General features: G+C 49.7%; 1 pseudogene; it reads right to left on the reverse strand.

Annotated features, from left to right (window-relative positions):
• The window catches only part of LOC136112661 (dynein axonemal heavy chain 9-like), a 52,893-nt pseudogene that overhangs the window by 30,759 nt on the left and 1,639 nt on the right, over nucleotides 1-20,495 (reverse strand).

The following is a 20,495-nucleotide window of genomic DNA, read 5'->3' on the forward strand; positions in this document are numbered from 1 at the left end:
CCAGGAGGGAAGCGTTCTGAAGATGTGCTTTAGCTGGACACAGCTGCTCTCAGCAGAGTGACCCTCCGTGGCAGCCTTAGGCAGGAGCTCTGCTTTGGTGACCCCTCTCCTCACTCCTCAGTGATGGAGGTTTTTCTTTCATGTCTTTCATCCACAGAACCAACTCTTGAGACTCTCCACAAACGAAAGGTTGTGTCACCTTGATGCTTTGTGCATGGGAGGTCAGGAGATGGCTGATGCCCAAGAACAGACTTGGAATGATGCCTCAATTTTGTCTGTTCACAAATCCCAGCAAATGGTGCACAGTCATCTCTGTCCCTTCCCTTGAGCAAGGCTTTGCTCCAGTGACCAGGGGACAGAGTTACCCTCTGAGTCTGGAGGCTCCTCCAGCACTTGCTGTAGACAATGCAAGAGGCAGAGTAGAAAGACCACCACAAGTCAAAGCACAAAACAGAAACTTCCTTTTGGTGAGACTGAAGATGGTATCACGGCCAGAGCTGAGGAACCAGCAGTTACCTGTGTTTTCGAGGAGGTACTTGAGTGAGCACTCAATGGCAGTGAAGAATCCATCCAGAACTATCTCATCCACGTCATCCACATAGGCCTTCCAGATGTCAGATGCTGGGTCTGCAAGTAAGAGGCTCTGGTTTTCCTGGAAGAAAAAGACGACACTTTGAAATACAGCGGGGCTGAGTCTGTCCTACAAGAGCTGCCCACAGCTGAGGACTCATGGCAATGAGCACACAGGTACCAGCCCTGCGGGGGGTGAGAAACCAGACAGACGGATGTTGCTGCTGGTAGCATGGCCACAATTTTCTCCTTCTGTCAAGGGCTGCTTTGTCATCTGAAGCAACTCAAAATAATCACAAGGTAAAAATGGAGTGCGTGAGAGACTTAGCAGCCCTGCAACCTTCTCCTCCCTCTTCTCTGAGGCCAAAGGGCTCAAGGGTGCTTTGCAGACCTGGGCCAAAGGCTCATCCCAATGCATGAAGCCTCAGTCCTTGTGGCCTGTATAATGTTACCTCGGGTGGATGAGTCCTTCCAAGTGGACTGCTTACACCTCTGCCCTACAAATGGTCATCTCAAAACAAGAGAACTTTAAAATTCAGAAAAGGGTTTTTAAATAAACCAAGTGAAAATAGTTAAAGATTGGGATCAGAAGACAAAGGGTTGGCTTACAGCCTCCCTTCTCAGCTTATTGCGTCCCTTACCTCCAGGCAAGTTCACAGTCAGGAAATTCACGGTTTTCTAGGCCACAGAATGGCCCCATCCTTCTTGCGTCTCCTCTTCCACACCCACAAGACCAGCCTGGGTATCCATCCCCTGCACCTCCCAGGCTCTGCCGTGATCCTGTTCCGGCCTTGCTATGCCCTCTGAGGGCTCTTTCTCCTAAGCCTGCCAGGGGCTCTCAACACAGGCACGGGCTCAAAAAAAACGTAAGGTCCAGCTTGCAGTCTGCTGCCAGGGGTTCAAAGCTGGCTGTATTTCATCTCTGGGGACACAGGAGAGGGTGCCATTCCCAGTGGCATGGCAGCTTGGCACACATGAGATCATAGAATCATTCTGGTTGGAAGAGACCCTCAAGATCATCGAATCCAACCATAACCTAACTCCACCACTAACCCATGTCCCTAAGAACCCCATCTGTACATTTGTTAACACCTCCAGGGATGTGACTCCACCACTGCTCTGGGCAGCCTATTCCAAAGCTTCACAATCCTCTCTGTGAATTATTTTTTCCTAATATCCAGTCTGAACTTTCCTTGGTGCAACTTGAGGCCACTTCCTCTCATCCTATCTCTTACTACTTGGGAGAAGAGACCAACCCCCTCCATGCTCCAACCTCCTTTCAGACAGTTGCAGAGAGCAAGAAGGTCTGGCCTCAGCCTCCTCAAGATAGAGTGGCATTGCCAGTTGGGCTTGAGTCAACCCAGAGTTGCTGCTCCCCAACTTTACACATCAACGCTGAGTGATTAAACTGTTAACAGAGCAAGCCAGGGCTCTGGTGCCTTGCAGACTCACCTCCACATTTTGCTGACACAAGAGAAAGGGGAACTTCACAGGACTGAACACTATGGGAATGCCCATTTGAAAGCACCACCCCCTCTTCACCGTCCCATGCCCTTGTATTTGACAATGCCCCCTTGTCACTGGTGTTCTACTGAACCTTTACTCCAGAGGCCTCATCCTGGTGCAAAAGGGCAATGCAAGCCAGCATCTCACTGTCCTGCCTGTGCTTGTGGGTGCACGTACCCAAACTCTCTGTGCTCTTCTCTCAGCAGCCTCAAGACTCACCTGCTCAAAAGAAGACCTGAACACCCAAGGGAAACACAGCAGACCAGCTCTTGGCCCCTTTGCTGCTGTTCCTCCAGGTTTGACCAGCACAGCAGGACAGAGGCATGGGGACATCCTATTTTGGGCCACGGTGCCTTTCCCTCCCCAGGACCTTCATGCTGCTTTGCAGTTGGTCCTGCCCTGTGAGCCACCAGAGCAGCGGTGCCAGCCCTTCTGCCTTGGCCACAGCCCCATGTTCTCTCCGGTCAATTTAGGAAGTGTTCCCATCTTTTGGGTGTAGCTGGAGGTGGTTGAGCCTGTCACAGCTGTAGCAGCAGGACAACGTGGGCATAGTAAAATCCTCGCCGTGGGTTCAGAGGGTACAGAAGTGGGTCAGAAGCCCAAGGCTGAGTGCAGACAGTGAAGTAAGGTGAGCAACAAGGGCTCAGTGTCCCAGAGAGGGTCAGCCCAGTCTCTCCAGAGTCCAAGGCCAGATGGTGACCCTCAGGAGTGGGCTGGACCTAAAATCCATCTGCCTTCCAGCCAAGGTGCTGTCCCTGACACGCTAAAACCTCTGGGCAGGTGAGGCGCAGAGATTTGGGCTTTCTCCTGCTCTGCAAAGAGGACTCTCAGCTCTGGCAAAGCCACTGGAAAAAACCCAGGGTTCAGACAGCAGCTTTTTTCTTGTTACTCAGCTTCTCCCTGGACTGACAGCGTCACCTCCTGCTCCCACAGAGGAACAACAAGCCTAAGGCAGAAAGGTCAGCCACAGCCAGCTGCCTCTCCATTTTAAGGTGAATATTTCGGAGGAGTTTTTCCTCTGAGCAGGATCCCAAAGCCTGATGCACGACTCCCCTCTAGTGGCTTCACAAGAACCAGGACTGGGAGCCAGACTGGGCTGCATCGGCTCCCACTCCTGCTCCAAACTCGGTGCCTGGTCAGCAGCCCCGCACACTCAGCTGTACCAGCTCACCCATCAAAGTATTCCTTAATCAACAACAGGTAAGTTTTTCAAATGAGTTAAGGGAGTTAATTTTAAGGTGAAGCAGCTCTGGACATTTTCACCAGAGCGGAGAGACACCCAGAGCCTATGAAGAGTCAACAAACCCCTGGAGAAGGTCCCCCCTCACCTTCACCAGCAGATGAATCCTCTGCCCTGACTCTCGGACAAGGCTGTAACGCCGTTCCAGGCGGTCCTGACAGTCCTCCAGGCTCAGCAGCGATTCTCTTTTACAATCTCTTCTCACAAATATGGGCGACGCCCACGATCCCACGATGGTCTGGATCTCCTCAACATTGTTTTTGGCTTTCTGTATCCTCTGCTCGAGGTCATGGACATCATCCATCACCATGGAGATGTGATCCCAGACACCTGGTAAAAAATGAGATGATTGACTACTTTTTTTCAGAGCTGCATGGCCAAGCTCTTGTGCACTCTCCATAAGACTTTTCCCCCACGGTTTCATGTATTTCTCACCCATCATTAACACAAGAGACTTACCACCTCAACCAAAAGAGTCACTTCTAGCTCCCTCCTACCCCAACAATCCATGGTACAGCTGCAGCCTCTGTTTTCTGCCAGGAGCACCAGCACCGTGGGGACGTCTGACACTTCCCCCTTTCCCGTACCCAGATTTAATCTGCTACCAGAGAGAGAACAAGGACAACAGGCTGAGTGTTCCTGCCACTGTCACTAGAGCAGGGACCCACAGCCCCACAAACACAGGCTGTGACAGCCCAAGGTACCAGCGAGGGCTGCATTTAGATTCAGGGAACTTCATCTGCAGGAAAGTCCCTTCATCTTTGTTGTGCAATGGAGAAAGAGTTTTTCAGCATGAGGAATTCTGCTTTGCAAGTTCCCAAGGGAGGACACTTGTTCCTGTTCATACCACAAGCCTGATGACAGAAATATATATTCCAACAGCGAGCAGTTTGCTTTCACCAAGAGGAAACAAATTGTCTTCCTCCATTCTGCTTTGCAGTTAAAACTGATCAAGCAAGAACACTGGTTAAATCATCCCAAAGTCACGGTGCACAAACCTCACCACTAACCACAGTATTTCATCTGGCTGGAAAGGATAACGAGGTGGCCCTGGCCCCCACCGGGAGAAGTCTGTCCCAAGCCAGATGGCTGGGCCAAGGGGTCCCAGTCCCTGCACAACTCAGGGAGAAAGCAGTGCCTTGGGGACACAGGGACATGACCACACAGTGGGTCACTTGGGCTGGCACGGGCAGGGAGCAGACTCTTCAACCCCAGCCTTGCCAGCTCTCACAAACCCCAATCTTGCCGTTTCCTCAGCATCACTGCTTACAGGGCAGCCTCTCTTCCCCAAAAGCCCAGAGGGAAGCTGAAGGGATCAGGATCCTGTCCCCAGCCCAAGCAGATCAAGGTAAGATGGGAAGGAGCAGGCAGGCTGGGGGCTGCCCTTTGTCTCCCCAGTGCTGGCTCTGCTGGAGAGTCCCCTGCCCTGCTGTGAACTGTCACTGGGAACCAGGTGATGGAGGCTGGGGACATGGGAGGAATCTGATGAGACCCAAGTGAGCAGGTTAACCATGAGCAATGTGCCCTGTGGCCAAGAAGGTTGATGGTACCTGGGCTGCGTGAGTAGGAGTGTGGCCAGCAGGTCGAGGGAGGTGAATCCTCCCCCTCTGCTCTGCACTCGTGAGGCCCCATCTGAGCGGTGTGTCCAGTTCTGGGCACCCCAGTTTAAGAAGGACAAGGAATTACTGGGGAGAGCCCAGCGGTGGCTACCAAGATGCTGAGGGGTCTAGAGCATTTTTCTTCTGAGGAAAGGCTGAGAGAGCTGGGGCTGTTGAGCTGGAGAAGAGAAGCTGAGAGGGATCTGATCAATGGGATCAATATCTCAGGGTGGCTGTCAGAGGATGGACCAGACTCTGTTCAGTGGTGCCCAACGCCAGGGTGAGGGGCAACGGGCACAGACTGAAACACAGGAGGCTCCATCTGAACATGAGCAGAAACTTGTTTGCTGGGAGGTGCCAGAGCCTGGCCCAGGCTGCCCAGAGCGGGTGTGGAGTCTCCTTCTCTGAGACATTGAAACCCGCCTGGACCCACCTGTGTGATCTGCTCTGTGACCCTGCGTGAGCAGGGGGGTTGGACTGGGAGATCTCCAGAGGTCTCTTCAGCCCTCACCAGGCTGGGATTCTGTGAAATCCTGTACGGCCTCTTTTGCCCTAACACAGAGCTAGCTCACCCTCCATCTTCCAGTTGAGTGTTTCTTCTGCCTTCTTCAGCTTCAAGTTAATATCCCACAGCTGCTCCTGTATGAGAGGGTATTCGACCTCCAGGACTGTCTTCAGGACCTTGTTGTATCTGTTCACCATCAGCTCCAAGTTGGCCGCCAGCTGCCGGTATGACTCCTTGGAGGAATAGATTTCTGCTGCCGTGGGTGGGATGGCTCCCAGCCGGCTGCCAGACAGGTAGCTCAGCTCCCTCAGCACCGACACCAGCTGCAGAAACAAGGCAGAGAGCTGAATGTGAGACAATCCTCCCCATTCACCTGGTAGACACCCTCCCGTCAATTCTGGGGATCTTAGGGGGTTCCTGCTGTTTTATTCACAAAGCAGTACGCTCTGAGAAGGGCCTGGACACCTCCTAGTCCAGACCATCTCCCTCCCATTGATCTTTGCCTCTGATTTGCTTCCCAATCAAAGACATATAGCTCTGTTAACTACCCAGCCAGCAAACCCTGTGCAGCCTCTAAAAGCCATGATGATCTCTGGTCTTCTCAGCTATCCTCATCAATACAGTCTTTCAGCAATACTGTGCCTGCAGGAGGAGGCACAACCAAAAGCATCTTTGAGTTGTGATGGAACGGGATTGAGTGGGTTATTAAACTATAAACCCAAGTAGAAGTGAGTCCCTGCAACAAACGGAGCAGCAAGGTCTTCCAACGCAATATATCACTTCTAAGACAAAAAAAAAAAATCTTTGCTCAGTTTAGTGGCTTGTGAGAGGGAAAATGCTCCTGAAACTGCACATTTTGGCTGGGTGACAGAAATTCAGTATATTGTATGGGCAATGGCAGGGGTGAGGAGTATCTACAATATTAAAGTGACTATGTCCACAATGACAAGAAGAGGAAAGAAAGATGGAGCGCAGAAGGGTGAAGGGAGCAGTTTGAGGAGGTGGATGGAAGAGGATGGGATGGGAGGAAGGGAAAAGCAGGGGATTGAGGGAGCAGGAGGCCAAGTGAGATAGAACCAAACTCCCCTCCCTTTTATGCACTGGAATGTCTGAGACATCCCCACCATGGTGTCAAGGATGTCTTACCCTCTTTCCCTCTCCTCCATGGAAGGTGAGCTCTGGAAGATTCTTTAATGTTGAAGGGTTGCAAATACATCCTCCCTTTAGGCAAAATGAGGTGCTCCTATCTGCTCTGAAGGGCATGAAGGGGCTGCTAAGCAGGCACCTGAGGACATGAGGCAGTCCTCAGTATGGAAAGCTGAGAGCAGCGCAGAAGCACTCAGAGACTGGAGCTGAGAACACGCTCAGCACGTCACAGGCTCCAAACCCTGGCACCAGGGTGAAGGGTGGAAAACATGCCCTGGGGCCATTTGCTTCCCACCTTAGCAAGGAGATTCCAAGGAGCTGGACAAATCCTTTGTCTGAGAGCCAAGCTGGAATGAGCTCTGGAACCTCAACACTTTTCTCTAACAGCAGCAAGTCCCAGGGAAAGGGGGAAGTGTTTGATGTTTTCCCAGGCCCCTGAGATTCAGCACCTCCGCAGCAAATGGCATTTCACATTTGAGAGGCCCCAGCTCTCATCAGGCCCCAGAACCTTTGAATCCACCTCTGCACTCTGCTGGCTTGGACCCTGCCTCTGCTTTGGGCAGGGGGATGGTCAGGCCTCCCTGTGCTGGAGAGGGCAGCCCTAGGGAACAGAGACCTACTGGAAGCCTCCTGCACCACAATTAAGGAAATCCAACAGCCACAACACTGAAGTAACAAAACAAACCTTTCCTGGGATTTTTATACCCTTTCAGGAAGCTCAGATTTCAGGTAAACATAACACGAACCCACGTCTGTAGGATGATGCTCCTACGCTCCCCACACCAGCGTCAAACCAACCTGCTCTGGAGATGTTGACACCAGTTAACATCCGGCTACTCACAGACTTTCTGGCTTTAATTACAATCTGCGCTGCTTAAACTGTAATCCTGATATTTTACCAGGAGACAGAGCCCACAAAGGGGATGGTTAATTCATGTCACCCGTAACAGATGCTCCAGGGACCTCAGCAGAACAGATCTAGTAGCGATCCCACCAGACTTGCCATGCACGGTGGGGCACAGCTTGGAGACGTGCCCTCCAGCAGACAGGAAAGCTAGTTCTTACCTGGGGATCAAAATTAACTGTGATCAGTTTGGTTTCTGGATCTCGCCGGATAAGCGGTTGAGTAAGGTTGTACTGGGATTTTTCAGAGACTGTCTGGGACCAGTCTGCATAGAGCTTCTCCTGATACCTGCCGAAAAACAAACAAACAAATTAAAACATCCACCACGTAGCTGCCAAGCCCGCACACCAAGACATAGAACCAAATAAAAGCCAAGTCCACTTCTGAGGGCTGAAGAACATCAAGGAATATTTAAAACCCACCCACACCACCTCCATAAAGATCTTGGCTTCAAAGACAAACACCTGAAAACCAGTGACAGCATCAAGTCAGGAAAACAAAGATCCCCCAAGTACCATTCTTAGCAGAGGATTCAAATTTGGGGACAAACATTCAAAAGCTCAGAGCAATCAGTTCAGTTTTAGCATCAAACATTAAGATATTAAGTGAGGTGCAACGAATCCCACTCCCACTTGTGGAATACACACATTACAGCCACGGTAAGTACACTGTGAATGGGCACAAGTGGATCGAGACTTCTGGTCAGCTCAGGTTTTCTACCACAGCATCTCCTACATCCAAAAGAATCTCGTTCCAACATTTCTGCTGGGCTGCACAGCCCCTGTCCCTCCCATGCAAACTTCTCATTTCAAGATATCACAGAAAGACTGTGGTGTGTAGCAAAGGATTCCTCCTCCTCTCTCATCACAAAATTCCTTCTGGCTTAGAAAGAGACATTCTCAGGCCCTGGGCTTGCAAATGTGCTGAAAGGTGGTTTAGAGAAGGAGAAGGAAATGGCCTCAAGTTGCACCAGGGGAGGTTCAGACTGGATATTAGGAAACATTTCTTCCCCAAAGGGCTGTCGGGCATTGGAACAGGCTGCGAGGGCAGTGGTGGAGTCATCATCCCTGGAGGGGTGGACAGACGTGGAGACGAGGTTCTCAGGGACACGGGGCAGTGCCAGGGTTGTGTTAATGGATGGACATGAGGGTCTCTTCCAACCAAAACAATTCTATGATTCTATAAGGTTTGGCTTTTTTTCATATAGTTACAGTCATGCCTGAGCCACCACTTACCTGTCGAGCAGCTGGATCATTTCTTCATACTTCTCTACCACCCTTCTTCCTTCAGCAGAGTCCAAGCAGCTGGTGGCACAACAGACAAGCTCAGCGTTACACTTAGCCCTGTGAGGCTGCAGTCTCTATTTACCCCTTCCCAAAACCACCCACCACCTTGCAGGCAGAGCCTGGCTGGGGATCTTACATTCCAACCCCACCATATCGCCCAAAACCATTTCACTGCACAAAAGCTCTCCAAGCCCCAGTGCGCCCTTTTGCGGGTGTTTGCATGGCAACTGGCAAATGAGAACCACGTCCTGGGGGAAGAACAAGGGCCCAGAGCTGCTGGAGGAACACTGGTCTCCGTAACATACTCAATGCTCCGGTGTTTGCACAGAGCAGGGCAACCTCTGCTCACCAGCCACCACTTTCTGAGGTCAAAGAGGCACAGAAAGAAGCAGAGTGTGGCTCCCGGCAGATGAAGCTCTTGGCGGTGCCCAATTCATGCCCCTCAAACCGAAGAGCAAAGGTGTCCCAGAGTGCGGGAGGCAGAGCCCTGGCCACGCTGCCAGGGCTGTACAGCCCAGGGAACAGCAGGCCAGAGGAATTCTTATCATGCTGTCTTTTCCCCACTGTTTCATCTACAGTATCCAAGTTTTCCTCAAGATGGTTGTTGATTTTGGAGGACATATTGACAAAACTTGAATTAACTTAACCAAAAGCTGGAAAAAAGGAGCGCCTGAGCAGTCACCGCTGGGCAAGTGCTGAGAAACCTGCTGGAAGTAAACAAGTCCTCTGAGCAAATCCAAGTAAATCCCAGCAAAACCACTTTTGTTTCTCCTTTTTAATCCTTTTTCCCTTTCAACAGCATCATGTCACCACCGTTGCAGAGCATGTTATTAACTACTCTAAACAGAGGACAGAAAATCAGTGTGAAATGCAGATCTGGGTCCTTCATGGTGGACAAAAATTTGCCATTTAGGTTCAAATCAGACATGATAACTTGGGCTCTGTGCTGGGAACAGCCCAAGAGTTTGTTTCATTGCACCAATGTCTTTGCTGCTGCAGAATAACTGTGCACTTAAAGACACTTAATGGCAAGATACAGTGAGAGAAGGTTACAAACATGGTACAGTGACGGTCAAGTTATTTTGGTCAAGTACATTAAAAAAGTGGATCCATTTACACAGAATCCTGACCAGCACACGTGAAGCCATTCCTGTGAGCTACCAGGTGCAGTCCCTAGAACATCCTCAGTTGTCATAAGTCCAACACTGCCTTGCTTACAGAGCTCTTAAACGTTGTCTCATGTGGTGCCAGCTGTGAGTATGAGGCCATACTTCCCTGACACCATCCGTTATAACAAGCATTTGGGTGATAAATATACCAGCATTGGTTTCTTTCCTTGATCTTGGGAGATGGCTCCTTTGTTTAACGCTGAGAAAGTTTTCTTCTGCCCAACAAAATGCTCGTCTGCTCCCCAACATGCAAACCCAGCTCCATCGACCCATCTCAGCTGAGTCCAGCCCAGCACTTCTCTGCTATTCACAGTTTGGATGATGCCAGAACCAGGACTTGCAGCTGAGGAGGTCCTGGAGAACATGCTGAGTGGGATTGCAGCAGGAAAGGTTCTGATACCTCTTTCAATTGCAACCCGGGAACTATGTCTGAAAGCTGAATAGCCCACTGTGCCTCTTAATCGCTTCAAAACAAATCCAGTTAATGAGTTTCTTAAAAAAAATAATGATCACAAGGAAGCTGAAAAGCACCAGTGCAACCACTTCACACCTCTTTGACTAAGAATTATTTCAGCTATAACCATGGGATAATGTTCACCACAGAAAGAAAATCAGATTGATTACAGAGAAGATAGCAAGGTGGTCATAAAGCAACTTAGCTGGAACAGACACGCACAGATGTGGGATGTGCCTGAAGTGATCAAACGGCACCTGGATTCGCGCTCGCAGCTCCTGCGCCCAGCGCAGCGCTCCAGCCACCGGCGGCATGTTCTTGTGCACAGGGGGGATCCTGGGGAGGGCACATTGGAACAGCATTTGACTGAACACTGCACTTGTAACCCCAAAGATGCAACAACAGAACCGCATTTGCAGAAAACTGCTCTGATTTCCCAGCTTCCTTCCTTAAATCCAACATCTGCCACACTGATGTAGGTCTGTGACCAAGGCGAGTGCCTCTGGATCTTGAATAAGGAGCTGAGATCGAACGAGAAGCCCAGACTATGTCCAAACCTGAGCTGATGTGAGGTGTCCCTTGCCTGGGACACATTCCCCGCCCCTCACAAACACTGACATAGGGATTTCTGACCAGGAGTTACTTCTGTCCGTCTTATCTAACAGCCACAGAACAATAACCACAAATTCACAGCAAATGATTCTCTCCATGATTCTCTCCAGTCCAGGACTTGTCTCGTTCCAGTATGATCTTTCTGAGGCAAGTAAATAGGTTATTGTTCAAAATGACACACTTGAATCCTCATAATCTGATAGAAATCCACCCATTCCCCCCTGTGCCAACAGTCACGGGGAATAATAAACTTGGAAAAGGCTGATTAAACCCTTGGTTACAAAGTCCCACTCGCATACTTTGCATTTTAAGCATTGTAAGGGAAACAAAATAAATTCATTCTGAGGAGCACATGAGTGGGTTTGCAGGTCCCATGGGGTGTTGGAGGCAGCACACAAACGTGGAGAGAAACCTCCTGTCACAGCCTCGCTGGGAGAAAAGCTCAGCATGTGTCTCCATTCCCAGTCACATATCATGCATACACATTTGAAAAAGGGTATTTTTACTCCTAACCAATTATTCGCTTTAATACTAAGAACAGAGCTTTCCCAGGCATTTCCATTGCCACTAGGAGCTACAGAGGCTGAAAACATCTGCAATTTGTAAAGTTTTGGGTTCCTTAGAAAAATAAATCATTTCCCCCCCAAATTAATCTCAATCAAACTCCCTGCAAAACCCATTTTACTCAGCACGTTCTACCTACCGAGCTTCAGCTCTGCCTGGATGTGCCGGGAGTAGATCAGCCTGGCGTGGTCCAGGGCCCTGCTGAACATGCTGATGAGGACGGAGTATTTGCCAGCAGCATCTGCAGCGACTACCGGTCGCTCCAAAAGGCTCCCGAACATGTCCAGCAGCTGTTGGGGTGAACACGCAGGAAAAGAAGAGGGGAAAAATTTACAACCCCGACTCCTGCAGAGAGATCAGCTGGGACCTTCCTCCCCAGCCCAGAGGCTTCAATACTGTCCGCACCGATGGGCACTTTGGAAAAAGGAAATTTGCTCCCTTTGTTACGGGGCCTCTCCGACTTTCTCTGGGGTTGGACCACATTCCAACTGTTGTTCTTCAAATGCTTCAAGATTTTCTATTTTTTTCAAAAAACTTACAAAGATAAACACTGTCACTTGCTAAAGGCTTTTCTACAAATGCTTATATTGATTTTTTTAAAAAAATACCATTTATTATTTCTGCAAGATAGATTAATTGATAAATAAACCAGCTTTGTTTCTAGAAAACCTGTTTCCAAAACTGAAACAGACCCATGTATTAATAATATTAACAAATTGATACTAACAATATCAATTCTCACCAGGAAATCCTAGAAAAAGCATGATTTCCCCCAACTTGCAGAGAGAGACACAAATATATCTCCTGGCATCCAAAAGCTTTGTGAGGGACCCACCAGCCTGAGCATCCCAAACCAAGAGCAGCCCAAAAGCTACAAGTCCCACTGTCCCACCAGCAAACACCAGCCCCATGTGCCTGTGGCTCCAGCACCGCCTGGTCTCCTCAGCGTGATTCTCACCGAGCCGGGTGCCCTGATTTCCCTTTTAGGGAAGAGCAAGGGAGCGATAAACAAACCTTGAAGGCGTGGTCCAAGTTGGAGGCGTCATCAAAAGCCTGGATGAAAATGGTGCCCAGCCGACGGTCCATGTCTTCTACTTTCTGCTGGAAACCAAAGGCATCCTGCTCAAAGTCCTGCACAAAGGCAAAACACAAGCTGTGAGGCTGCAAGATGGCACTAGGAAGGTACCTGTAACTCCTCGATCCAGAGATGCCCTCTCTTATTCACCGTGAACTAAGCCACTCCTCTGGCCAATCTTCAGCCATCGCAACGTGGCAAAGTCCTCACGAAGCTTGAGAACATTTCTGTGCTGTCCCATGGCTGAGATGTTGGCCCTTTCTCTGGGAGGGACCCTTTGGTCCTGAGGGCTTTCCACAGCCCACATGGCACTATCTTCAGCCTACAGGCAAGATGGACTATTTCCACACCCTCTCCCCCACCACTTGGCCTGAAGACCACACCATCATCCAGAAAACCCACGGATGCACCTGCTGAGTCCCAAATCCAACCTACTTTCAAGTCAAAACAAGCCTGTGGTTCCATGGTGAGCTGGTTGTGAGTGAGGCAGTTTCAAAACACTCGCACAGGTTGCCCAGAGAGGCTGTGGAGTCTCCACACTTGGACATAGGTAATCTTGGAGATATTTCACCTGACCAGTCACAGTCCTGCTCTAGCTGAGCCTGCTTTGAGCAGGGAAGGTGGACTGGGTGATCTCCAGAGGTCCTTTTCAAACTCAACAGTACTGGGTTTCTGTAATTTCCATCATCTTCTCGCACTGCTTTTCTTGCTTCAATTGTAATAAATCCTTTGAACTTCAAGAGTAACATCTCTATTTGTTTTCCTACACGTAAAAGAGTCCAAATCAAAGACTGAACTTGACAGTCCGTGACAGTCCTTCTGTTCTAGCTTGGACAAAACCACTAAAAATGAGGTCATGTGTCTCTTTTCCAAAGGACAAAGTGCAAGGAAATAGCTTTTACTATTGCTACTGCTGAGCTCCAGCAGATCCAGATGCCATGTTTTAGCTAAAAAAAACGGCTCCAGCAGTGGCAGAGGGTGCAAAACTAGAGCACTGAAAGAACAAACATGACTCAGAGTCACACAAATGGCCATGGGGTCACCAAACCCAAGCCACCTCCTGCAGAGCCACTGTCACCTCTCCTCTGTGCCTGCCCTGCTGAAGGAGGGGTGCTATGGAGCAAGCAGCTTTCCAGCAAGAAACACTGGGGACGTGCCACCCCCTGCAGAGATGTACTGGGAGCTGCAGGAAGCAAAGCACGAGCCACCCATCCCCACACCAGGCAGGTCCCAGAGGGCTGGGAATATTCCTTTAATTAAAGCACTACTGATAATAAAATAGAGCATCCTTGAATTCTGAGAGCCCCAGATGCCATGTGTTCATCTAGGCAGGAGCGAACACATCCCAGAGATGATCTGAGTTGGCCCTCATCAGGCAAACTACCTTGTTTTTCCAAAACTAAGACAGAGTCTTATATTAATTTTTGCTGCAAAAGATGCTTACTTTTTTACATGTATAGCTGCCTGGACCCTATTTAAATTGACTTTTTTATGAACTGTAACTAGGGCTAATTTTTTGAATAGGGTTCATATTTCAAGCATCCTGAAAAATCATGCTATAGCTTGTTTTTGGGGTAGGTCTTATTTTTGGGGAAACATGGTAAATACCAAGAGCAGGAAAGCAAAGAGATGTGGGTGTTGGTATAGCTCTTATACCTCAGCAAGCACCATGTACAGCAAAAGCTTGTGCATAACTCATGGAAATCCCAGTTTCCCAGCTGCACTGATCTAAGGTGCTGATCTAGCAAGATATGTTAGATATAGACGTGCAAGAAGTCCCAAATCTCTGCAGGAAAGGCCAGCGGCTCCCTGTTCCCTCCAGTACCAGATCAGATCATAATGAAAGGAGGAAAGAGCTGGGAAGAAGATAGCAGGAAACTGCTGCTTTGGAAACATGCACATGTTCCTGATGTTCCCGCAAACTGGTCCCACCTACCGTGTTGGTCAGGTCAAGACAGTCATAGGTTCGCTCTGAAAACACCTTGTATGCCTCCTGGAATTCCTCATACATGTCCAGGACCTGCTGGCCCAGGGTCTTCCCTTTAATCCCACTGAATTCAATTTTCTCCAGCTTCATCAAGTCCAAGGAAGTTGCCAGGAGATCCTTCAAAGTCAACGGAGGGAGACACAGGTCATGATGTTGACAAAAGAAGATGACAACAGTTGTCACGACAGAGTTGCACTTGCTGAGGGACCTTCCCAAGCACAGCGCTGGTGCTCAGGCTGGGTGGCAGGGATGGGAAGGGGGGAGCCTGATCTGCCTGTCCTGAGCATCAGTGGCTGCTCATAACACGTCCCTGCCCAGTGAGACCTGCTGCAGCCACTAGAAATACCATGACAACTGTAAAATCGCTTTTAAGTGTATTTAAAGGACAGATCCAAAGCAGGATATGAGACTCTTATATGTCATCCAGCATAGCTAAGAATCCCAATTTTATAGGTATTAACCAAGGACAGATTTCTAATGTTTACAGGCACCCAAACTGTCCAAAGCTCCTGCGCAGTCAAACCTCCACGTGTCCAAGTGGGTGTTGCAGCACCTGCCCCGCTGGCCCTCTCTGCTGAGGTGGCACACGGGTCCTTCCCTTCCCTTCCCATCCTCTGCAGCCTGGCAGTGTCACCTCTTGGGAAAATGTCCCGCTCCCCCAGTGGTGGTGGCAGCACTGGGCAGCTCTGCTGCCATCCCACCTCATCTGTCTCCCTAGGTAGGGCCAAGTAAGGGCTGGTTGAACATCCATTGTCTCAGAGGACCAGGAGAAATGTGCACAGGAATGTACTGGTGGCCACTCTCTGCTTGCACTTGTCCTGGGGCCACCCGAGCAGGGCAGCAGGTTTTACCACAGACACGTAATATGAAACAGTGCAACGAACCAAAGGAAAGGGATCCTTCCCTCTTCACGTGCTCACGGGCTACCCATGCACCAGTGTAACTGCAGCTTTTATGAAAATTCGAAAACAAATGCACATATGCATTCATATTCACTTCGACACACCAGCACATCCGCTTGAACAAATACCTAGTAAGGCAAAAAAATAATGTGGAAATACCAGTTGTCCCTTGCTTTGTCTTGCAAGGTTGCTTGAAATGAAGTGATGAGGGGAAATTGAGACGGAGAGAGATGCAGCAGTTTTCCTCATTAACAGGCTGGTGTGCACTATGCTTTTAATTATTGTTTTACAGCTCACTCCGCAGGCTCTCCCTCTGACTCCAGATACTGCAGCTTCTACTGTCCCTGGAGTGTGGGACAGCCACGGAAGGAGGAAACAGACACTGGTCAAAACGCACAGTGCCCCAGCTCAAAACCTCCCCACTGGCTTTTGTCTGCAGCCCATATCCACAGTGTGCCCATGGCATCCATGGAATCCCAGCAGTCAGTGCCCCAGAGCCTTTACAGGGTCCCAGTAAACCTGTCACCAACACTGTCCTCATGATAACCTGCAGTTATTCCTGTGTCTATTTATATTCCTCTCTACACTGACCAGCATAATTTGGTTTATTTCACATCAAACCCTACTGGAAACCATCATTATGAATACTTTTAAAATAGGCACCAGCCATGACAGTTTTCAACATAGTTAATTAAGGAACACATAAAAGTATATGGCACATTTAAAGCAGTAAAACTGCAAACACCAGCAACCTGTACACTGGCCATCCAACCCTACACACTGAGAACGCAGCAACAATCAACAAAGAAATTCATTTGGGATGTGTGTGGAGAGCAGATGAATGTGTGTGGTTAGCCACGTGAGAGATAACAGGTACATGCAAGGTCTGTACAAGAGGTACATACAGTATCTGTATAAGAGGTATATACAGTGTCTGTATAACAGGTACATATGGTGTCTGTATGTCTGTGGTCTCCAGACACAGCCATGTGGTAAGGAGAGCATAGGGAGCTCCCACATTCACACTCAGACCTGCTCTCTGCAGAACATCTCCTGTGGCTCAAGGAGCCCTTGGCCACACTGGGAGCTCAGGGATGACACCCCAATGTCCCTGCCTCAGGTGACAGATCTGGCAAACAGGGACACCCCTGAGCCACAGCACCCCAGTTTGATGGACTATGAGGATGCGAAGGGACAACCTGGTGAGGAACGTGTCCCTGCTCCTCCCCAGGCCCACGTGGCACAGCCAAGGGGATCCTGCCATCTGGCCTCTCCAAGACAGGCAGGACCCAGCTCTAGGGTGTCATAGAATCATAGAACCATTTCAGTTGGAGGAGACCCTTAAGATCATTGAGTCCAACCATAACCTAAATCTGTCTCTGATGGCACCAGGAGACCTGGGAGATTACATTGCTTTATTTACAGCTGTGCAAACCACACCTCCAGTAATCCTCCTTTTCTTGCCCCAACAGGAGCAAGGAGTCCAACGGGACTCCTGAGAGCAAAAAACACACCTATCAACCTGACCAGCTTACATATGCACTGAGCAGGACATAGTAAAACACAGTCTTAGACTCGCTGTAACAGGAGACCTAACAGCAAAAGAGTGGCCCCATTCCCTGGTATCAGGTGAAGCTATAGAAAGGAAAGATGCCAGCAAGTGATCTCCTGGCTACAGAGTTCTCCTGACGGTTTGCAATGTTTTTCAAGACCAGAGTCTCACCTCCACCATCTCCAGTCTCTTCAGGAAGGTGTCCAGCCTCGCAAACACCATCGTGGAGCTGAAGTCCCACTCCCTCACTTCTTGGCCTGGTTCATAATACATGTGCAGTTTTTCCCTTCTCTCCTCAAATGCCTCTTTGAACATGTTCAGGATACCGAGCACCATTCGCACCTTGCCCAGGCTCTCCTCCATGTCCCCTTTCAGAAGGTCTTCTGGAGACAGGTACACCAGGGCCTGGAAGAGCAAAATCACACCTGAGAGGTCACTAATGCCATCATGGAAAACAAGGACTTCTTGTGTTGAACACATTTGAACCTGTTTATTAAGTTAAATGTTGCCTAAAGAATCACTTTTCCAGGGAAGGACAATAGGAAGAAGGGGAGAGGGGACACAGGGGACTGCAAACACAGGCATCACAGCCACAGACCTGCTCAATGAGAAGGTTGCAGATCTCCTGGAGCAGCACCACTATCCGCACGGGCATGTTGTAGTGCTTGGAGGTGACCCAGATCAAACACACCACGTGGAGCAGGGGGAGCAGGAAAGGCTTCACCTCGCTGAACTCAACCCTCTCTACGTCTTCCAAGCGGCGCTTGAGGGGTGTCAGGTGCAGGTGAACGTCCTGAGCTTCAGTCAAAGCTGTGTTGAGAGACGTGAGAAGCGGTAAGAACCACCCAGCTGCGGTGTGCTGGGTTCCCAGCTAGGTGCTGGCCTCACCACATGGAAAAGTGCCTGGGAAAAGAAACTGTCCTGACAAGCACTGAGCACCCTCAGCCACCTGTGTGCTGCAGGTCACTCACTCGTGAACATCACTCACCTGCGGCAGTAACCAGAACAGAAATAAGCTGATGTGATGGCAGGGGACAGGGAGCTGGGACAGGGCTTCGTGGAGAGCCTGAGTCCACAACTGCTAAAAAGTCACACGGAATTTGCCCAACAGCACCAAAAATACAGTGCTGCCATGGCTGTGAGCCATGGCCTTGCTGTACAGCACGACAGGCTGTACAGCCTTGGCCTGAGCCCTTTTTAGCTCAGTTTTGGCTCAAGCAACTCCTTGTCCAGTGGGCAGATGACGACGGCCCCACTAGTCCTGACTGTAATAGAAAACCTGTCAACAGTAAAGCAACTGATGTCTGACTCGTCGAAAGCTTTAGCTTAGCTCTGTACAGCTGTGTGGTTTTACCCTGAAGAATTACCCCAGAGCGCAAGCATTAATAAAACCAGATCGTTGTGCAATTAAACCTGCGGACCAACAAGAAGTGACAGAAGTGCTTGAATGCATGCAAAAATAACCCCTAAGGCCCAAGACCAAGGAAGAAGAGACTCCCACTATCAGCATCACCCTCCCAGCAAATCCACCAACAGCAGCCACACCAGTACAATGCCAGGGAAAGGGGCAGAGACTTAAAAGCAGGTGCACACAAATCTGAACTGCGCTGTAATGGAAATTAACAATTATAGTCCAAATTATCCAATTAGGGTTAGTATCGCTGTAGCCGGATTAAAACCAAATATTTGTTGTATTTTGATTAAACCCTTAAAGTATTAATTAGTTTAACAATGAACCCTTGGCTCCTTATATAAGGGGTGTTTCTCCAGCCCATTTAAACTGCACAATGCAGAGTGTGACACAGATCCTTAAGAGATTCAATGTTTGCACGTGAAGTGGTGAAGAACAGTGTTTTCTGCCAGCACGTGCACAGCTAACACAGTCTGGATGGTTTCATTGTGCCAGAGAGCAGCTGGGTTGGACATGGATGTCCAGCTGTGTTGGTCTGCAGGGACAGACCAGCAGGACTACACTGTTTTTCACTACAGACAGGGATTTGCAATATTTCCTTGGGCTGCGCTCAACTCCCCTAAGCAAAGCAAAGCAAGGAAATTCGGGCTGCAGTGGCCAAAGCCTGAGAAGCAGCGCTCTAACAAAGCAGTCTTAGGTACAAGATCTGTCCTCTTAGTCTGAACTCCCATTCCTGCATAATAACACCAGAGGAGCTGGTGGAAGTTGAGGTGAGTCCTGTTAGAGTAATGCAAACACTTTATTACAGCAGAATAAATTCCCAAACCCATTCACCCTGAACTTTGGCAAGAGTCTGGCTCAACAGACCAGCGATGGAGCTTGTCCCAGCCTGGAAACAAAAGCCTAGACTCAAGCACAAGCAGCCCAGTCTCAATTCACAAACTAGAAAGATTTGGCTTGAAATCAGTCACACCAGGCCATGAAGAAAGGCCAGAAGCCAGCACTGTGGTAAAGTTGCCCCAGCATCTCACCTGCCTCAACATCCATTAGCATGGTTTTGAAGGCTGGGATGTAGCTGCTCTCAACTCTCTCCAGCAGCTCCATCATGTTCCTGACCTTCCTCGTTGTCAGCTGGTTGTAAATGCATTCCAGGTCATCACACCTACAGCAACCGAGACACAGAATCACAGAATCAGTTGGTTGGAAGAGACCCTCAAGATCATCGAGTCCAACCATAACCTAACCCCTGGCACTGCCCCGTGTCCCTGAGAATGTCATCTCTGTGACTGTTCAACCCCTCCAGGAATGGTGACTCCACCACTGCCCTGGGCAGCCTGTTCCAATGCTTCACAACCCCTTCTAGGAAGAAATGTTTCCTAATATCCAACCTCAGCCTCCCCTGGCGCAACTTGAGGCCGTTTCCTCTGCTCCTGGCGCTTGTTCCTGGGGAGCAGAGCCCGACCCCCCCTGGCTCCAAGCTCCTTTCAGGCAGTGCAGAGATCAGAAGGTCTCCCCTCAGCTCCTGTTCTCCAGCTGAACCCCCCAGGTCCCTCAGCCACTCCCATCACACTTGTGCTCCAGCCCCTCACCAGCTCTATTCCCTTCTCTCAACTCACTCCACTACCTCAAGGTCTTTCTTGGCCTGAGGGGCCCAAAACTGATTTGAGGTTTGGCTTCCCCAGCGCTGAGTACAGTGGGACAGTCATTGCCCTGGGCCTGCTGGCCACACTGTTCTTGATGCACACCAGGATGCTGGTGGCCATGTTACCCACCTACACTGGGCCATCAGCTGTCCCCCAACATCATCTGTTTCCCCTGGGCCTGATTCAGGGCTTCCTCCAGCTACACATGGACTGTGGAAATGGGAGAAAGCTGCATGAGGCACAGACAAACCCTACAGGACAGAAAGTGCTGAGTTCAGCATGACAGCAGCTCTGCTACTGACAGAACATCGCTGAAAAAAAGCCATCGTGTTTCTGCAGGCATTAGCAACAGCTCTCCAGCCAGCAGGGCT

Source organism: Patagioenas fasciata, chromosome 30 (assembly GCF_037038585.1).
Source record: "Patagioenas fasciata isolate bPatFas1 chromosome 30, bPatFas1.hap1, whole genome shotgun sequence".
NCBI lineage: Eukaryota > Metazoa > Chordata > Aves > Columbiformes > Columbidae > Patagioenas > Patagioenas fasciata.